Source organism: Silene latifolia, chromosome 2 (assembly GCF_048544455.1).
Source record: "Silene latifolia isolate original U9 population chromosome 2, ASM4854445v1, whole genome shotgun sequence".
Taxonomy (NCBI): Eukaryota; Viridiplantae; Streptophyta; class Magnoliopsida; order Caryophyllales; family Caryophyllaceae; genus Silene; species Silene latifolia.
The window spans coordinates 55,467,795-55,474,683 of record NC_133527.1 but is presented as its reverse complement, the minus strand read 5'-3'; positions in this window follow the sequence as shown (position 1 = coordinate 55,474,683).

The window sequence follows — 6,889 nt, the reverse complement described above, 5'->3', positions numbered from 1 at the left end:
CCGTCATTTACTATTCTCCTAACTGTTTCCCTCTCTAATTAATATTACTGCAACCGTTTATAATCATTTTTACTTCAACCGTTCATCTCTCTTCTATTATTCTGGTGTTATTCTTCTTCTATTCTTCTGCAACCGTTCATCTCCCTTGTATTTTCTCCTCTTTTCTCTTCGGCGTTCAACATCTATCTCCCGATTGAAGGTAATTTCATGCCATTTTTCTTCTTCTATTCTATTATTCAGTTTTATTACATGTTTTTCTGTGCTTTTCTATTCCGTTTTTCGGTTTAATTATTCCTAGGTTTAGTTACTCAAGTACTTTAATGTCGTTATTACGTTTATGCAGTTCCTTCATTGTAATATTATCCTGCCTTTTGAATTTCTGATTTTTCCTGAAGTGATTTGCATGTTCTAGTCGTTTCTGCATTTTTCTATTGTTTTGAAGTGATTTGCGTGTTCTAGTTTAAGAGTTGTGTTGAGTATTTTACTATTGATCTTTACAGACTTTACTTTTTGTTTTATTCTGCTGTTATTCTTGCGCTTAGTTTGTTGTCAAGTTATTTCTCATGTTTTAATTGTTTACTGTCCTTTCTAGGGTTTTGTGTTTGTTCGTGTTGTCTTTACTTTTCAGTATTTATGTTATTCCGCTGTTATACTGGTCCTATGGCGGTATTACAGCGTTACTCTTCCTATCATTGTAGTGTTTTTCCTGTTTTTATTTACTGTTTCTATTATTCTATTGAGTCTTGTCACTTGTTAGGGTTTGTTTGTTTGTAGGTTTCAGCATCACAAATGGACTTAGTTTGTGAGGGATGAGCAATAAATATAGAGGATGAAGATAGATTGTTATTTGCTAGATAGTTCGCTACTGAAAAGAAAAAAAATGGGTTGTTTATTGGACGATAACACCGATAAGTGCTTTGAAGTTAATGTACAAGTTCGTCGTCGTAATCAATCAATGTCTGAAGTTTTTAATAGCGAGGACCTAATGGAAAGAGTATTCCAACATGTAGAGACTACTTTGGACAAGAGCAATATGTGTCTTATTTGTAAGAAATGGTCACAAATGTTCCTATTTCATAAAAGTGCCCCCGGTGTTAACGACCAATATATGAAAGTTCTAACAACAAGTTACAGTGAAGGTTTTAAGATTGTGTCAAGGGGCTCGAAAATAGTTTCCAAACGATGGAAGGGCTACATGCTTGCAAGTGAGACAGGAAAGAGGGTGTTGCATTCTTGCCAGTATATACACGATCGTGACTCGATCCTTTATGCACCTGCATCTGAACGGATCAGGCTAATTCACGAGTACTTTGATACACTCAGGGAATATCCTGCTGCTTATGATCTTGCTTATGATTTTTATTATAAGTCAGTCGATGTTGTTGACCTTGACTGACTTTTTACGTTATGTCATGTATTTTCTGAATCACATTTTGGTTCTTTCTAGGAAATAATGTATTTTGGCTATTATGTAATTTGAAACCGTCTCTGGTTGTAATTTAGTACGTTATTTTGTTTTATGAAGGCTTATGTAGGTTGTATGTAATTTGAAACTGTCTTTGAATCTTTATTCAAAGAGGCTTTCTTTTGATTTCTTTGTGTTTTTCTTTATGCTTCCGTGTTCTTCTTATTGTGTTTTTACTACTGTATTAAAACGGTTATATTATTATCCTAGGCATATGTTCCTACACTTTTTGTATAATTGGTCTACCTCTAGTGTTATTCTAGTCATTTTAAGTGTGTCCTGTCACTGGTTGGTTTGTAACCCTACTAATAATGTCCTGTTATTTTTGGGCAAATATTAGTTTGACTAATTGTTAGTATTCTGTTATTCTCTTGTTACCCTACTCTCATTCTGCCGTCATTATTAAAAAGTCCAGCTGGATACCTATTTAACATTGAAAGTGATCCTGATTTTTATTTTCCCGATAGTACAGATGAAAATGAAGTTAAGAATCAAATCCGCAGCTTCATCAAAGTCTACTCACCCGTCATCATCAAATTCTCCGGGCCCGTCTCCATCCAAATCCCCTGACACATCTCCATCAAAGAGCACTGATTCTCAGAGAAGGAGTACTCGTAGTCAAGCAATATGTACAACTGAACCACCCACGAAAAAAACCAAACGAAAGGCTGAGACCCAAGTTGTGAAGTTGTCGTCTAGTCCACCAAAGACTAGTAGTAAGTTGGGTGGGAAAGTTAAGCGTGAGAAGGGAATTGTGATAAGTAGCAACCAACCTCAGGCGGGAGATGCCGCAGAAAATAACCAAGTGTATGTACTACTGTTATTCTACTTTTATTTTGCTGTTATTTTACTTTTAATATGTTACTTTCGTGTTATCTTGCTGCTCTCCTGTTATTTTGCTATTATTCTGCTGCTCCTTTTGTTATCTTAAATGTTTTCAGTATTTATCTATAATGCATTGCATATTTTTTCCCCTTTGTGCACAGTGCCGATCCATTAATTAGCTGCTGTCGGCCTGCTTTTCTTCTCAAAGTCATTGAAGCCCTCGCCGAGGAACAGAAGGAGGCTGTTAGGGAAATTGGATTCAGGGGTTTACTTGAGTTGAAACTTTCTGCCCTCCCCCATACCATGTTCCGGGAGATTATATATGCTTTTAGAAGTGGGAAGTTTTTTGAAATATCTGAAACCGAGAAGTACGAGTTGATTGAAGATGATGTGCATGATTTGTTTGGTTTACCAAATTCTGGACCAAAATTGGATTTGGTTATTACTGGGTTTCCGGGTTCTGCAGACGCTGATGGAGAAGCTTTGAAGCATGCTTGGTGTGAGAAGTATGGTATCGCCAATAACAAAAGTGGGATACCACTTAATAAAGTTCAGGACACCCTCTTAGCGTCTTTGGTTGCTGATGACGAGTTTAAGAAAACTTTTGTTCTTTTTGCTATGTCGTGTTTCGTTGCTCCTGTGTCGGGTTTTGTGGTTGATCTTAGACTTCTAAGCGCTGTGGAAGATGTTTCTAGGATCAACAAAGTTAATTGGTGTCAGTTTGTGTTTTCAAACTTGGCGACTTCTGTGCGTAAATCCCTTAACGGGAGGAAAAATATTCGTTGTTGTTTAATGCTTTTGGCTATCACCTATTTTCATCGTTATTTCTTTAGCGGTGATCAGGTGAATAATGAGCTACCGCTCATTAAACATTGAGATTTAAAGTCTTTCAGTGAGAGGTTGCAGCGTGAGGCAGCTGCTGGTGCTTTGGGCACTGGGGAGCGTTCAGACGTTGCTTTCCCAGTGTCTCATCCAAACATCGTTGGCTCTAGTCAACGTAGTCAACGTCGATCTCTTGTGCTGGATCTACCTACCGTTATTCTTATAGATGAGCAAGTACATTCCGCAGCGGTCGACGTAAGTACCTGTTTGATTGTTTTTTTGTCGAATCATTCTAAAAGGTTTACCCTTTTTGTTATTCTGTTATTGTCTTAAAGTATTAGTTCTCCGACTGCTATTATTATACGATTATTCCATTGTTAATCCTCAGTTTTCCTGCTGTCATTCCACTGTTATTCTATATTTCATTCAAATGTTACTCCACTGTTATGCTACTGTTATTCTACTATTACTCCATCGTTATTTTATTTAACATTGTTAGCGTCTTTTGTTATTCCTTTGTTATTTTATTACTCCTCTGTTATGCTAGTGTTATTCTACTATTAATCCACTGTTATTTATTCTGTTGTTAGTGTACTATTATTCCTCTGTTATTCTACTATTATTGCACTGTTATTATGTTTTGGAATTCAGTTTTAAGTAAAATTTTGGGATTTTATCTTGACAGGATGTTCATGAACTTATATTGCTTAATGAGAGGGACGCTCAGATTTTATGCCGCCGATACTTGGAAAGGGCGGAACTAATAAAGTCGAAGATGATGAAGAAGAACCAGCAGGCTATACGTCAAGCACCTACTGCTAAGTTGCCCAGCCAAGTAACCCGACGAGCTGCTGAAGAAAGCACGACTGAACAGTCAGAAAACGTGCATTGTGAAGGGTCAGAGAACTTGGTTGCCACCCCATCTTTCTTCACGACTCAAGTTATCTGTGAGTTGGATGAACGGGTTAAGCATGTATTAGCTATGCAAGCGGCAAATAAATCGCGATCAACTATTCCTGAAGAACCAGCTTCCAAAAAAGCTAGACATGAAGATGTCATTATCGAACCTCCATCATTTAATCTGTTTTCTCAATTTTATGAGTAGTGTGTCGGGCTTTCGGATGTGCAGCTGAGTATAGTTGAAAAGAAGGGTGTTGAACATAGTCCTGTCATTCAACAAAGTGCAAAGGTGGGGACTCCACAATTGTCACCCCTCGGTTTAGATGCTATTACGACGGATATCTGTGCTGATATTCAGTTTCGTTATGGAGAGCCAGATGATGTTGGTGAGAAAGTAGTTGATGTGGGGGACGTTAACATTGGTGTGGAGGATGTTAACAATGATGTGGAGGACGTTAACATTCAAGTTGAGGACTATCTTTGTTGATAATCCGCCAGAGGATGTGCCTAATACTGTTGAGTGTACACCGATAGATGTTCAAGCAACTCAAATTCCAAAGACTGATGCTTGTTTGCCTAAGACAGAGTTGACGGATACCGCTGCTGGCATTCCAATGCCTAATGACACTCAACAGTCCACTCAAATTGGCAGTGAAGCATTTGTGACTGCAGAAGAGGAAGTAGCAGAAGTGGTGATGTCTTGTCATGCAGACTTGTTGCTTGGGGCAGCGTCTGAGATAGATAATTCTAATAAACAAGATGCTGAGGTTGTGTTGGAGGACGGTACTGTTGTTGGTGAGGGTGTCCTAGAGGACAATGGCGTTGCTGGTTTGAATGCTCCTAATATTGGTACAAGTTATTTGCTGCACTCTGCTGCACTTGAGGAGCTAATGTTGTATGTTGTGCCTGAGAATTTCGGATGCAGCTATGATTGTTGATGTGACCATAATTGGCGCATATTTAGCCCCCGAATTAGCCTTGTTCCCATGCTTTTTAGTGCCTATTTGGGTCATTTTTTATCTTTAATTCTTTGTTTTGCATATTCTTTGAGATTTTGATCCCTTGGTAGGAAAGGAGTAAGAATCTTGAATTTTCATGGCAAAACGAACTAAATTGATCGAATTCAATGACCAAGCATCAAGGAGAGACAAGATTAGAAGGCCTTTGTACATATTATAGTAGAAGAGCAAAGTTGAGAAAAGATCCTTGAGTCCCCAAGGAAATCCCCAAGGAATTTATGAAGAAAAGGGAAGAAAAGAAGAAGATTTGTTGCTGACTGACAATCCGAGCGGATTGTCACCAATCCGTCCGTCCCGCAGCAGCACAATCCGAGCGGCTTTGCCTTAATCCGCTCGGATTCCCCCTCCACAATCCGTCCGGATTCCCCTGAATCCGCTCGGATTCCAACGCCAGAATCCGCCCGTCCCGACCCTATTCCGCCGGATTCCAAAGACAAAGACAGATTGTCTTCTCCAAGCTACGAAGAAAGAAGCCCTTCTCTCGAAAAATACCGGCTCCTCCTTGCTCAACTTAAAAAGTGTAATTACTAGTTTAGCCCTTAGTTAACCCTAATGCATCCTCCCTAATTTCCACTATAAATACCCCATTAGTCTAATTAGAGGAGCATGTTCTTCTTATCAATAATTAGTGTAGTTAATATCAATAAAATCTCTCTTTAATATTGTAATCAAGTATTAATCAAGTTTTAATCCAAGTTTTAATCCAAGTTTTAGTTCTTTAATCTCTCTTTTGTTCATCCTTTATTTTGGGTAATTGAAGATTATTTGGGTTATTGTTGGGAGATTGACAACCTTTCAATCAAACATTCAAGTACTTCTTTTATCTTTGCTTTATTATTGGAATCATTAGTAGGTATAATCTCTTAATCCCTTTTTAATTATTGTTAATTACTTTCATTTATTCATCATGTTTCATATTGTTGGTATGATTGACAACCTTGCTAGCATGATCAACATGATAATGAGTGAGTAGTCGCTTAGCTAGGGTTAATGGGTGACTAGGGGAAACCAACATGGGGAATGATTCATGCTTAAATTAATATGCTTTCATGTTTTATTTGCTTGCTTGTTTTGATCTCAACTCATGCACATGTTATATTTGATGAAATGCTAAGCCTATGAATCCTTGCATTTATTATCATCTCCTATCTTTTCAATGAGACTTGTAAGACATAACCCAACTCGAGTCTCATTAGACCATGCATGTTGTTGAGTAGGGAAGATTAAGTCGACTTGTAGGTGTTGTACAATCTAATCGATTCGGCTCCGGGACCCAAACTTTCTTAGGATTGTAAGATATAACCCAACTCAATCCATCACAACAATAATTGCTTGCTTATAATTTGAGAACATGTTTGTATGATCATATCCCATGATTTCCCTATGATCCCATGACACCCTAGTGCCTTTAATCAATTGTTAACACCCCTTTAATTCATCTTGCTTGTTTATTTTCATTGCTATTTTAGTTTAGTGACCTTCTACATCAACCCAATTTGTGACACCCCTAAGACACCACTAGTTTCAATAGAAATCTCATTTCAACTCCCGTCCCTTGGGATCCGACCTTTACTTGCCTCTTTACTAATTGTAGAGTTGTTTGTGGAGCTATAAATTGTGTTTTGATTCGACCGTGACCAACGACCACATCTTAATTTGTGAACACTTAGCGGGATCGCATCAAAAATGGCGCCGTTGCCGGGGACGGTGTTTGTTTGATTTAGATTTCTTTTTATTGTTATTAGTTGTGTCTTTCTTCGCCTTGAGGAAGTAAAACCCCTCAAGGTTTATTCTAATTATTTTCGAGTTGTTTGATATTTTGCATGTCTAGAAGGTTACAAGGTGATTTGTTACCTTT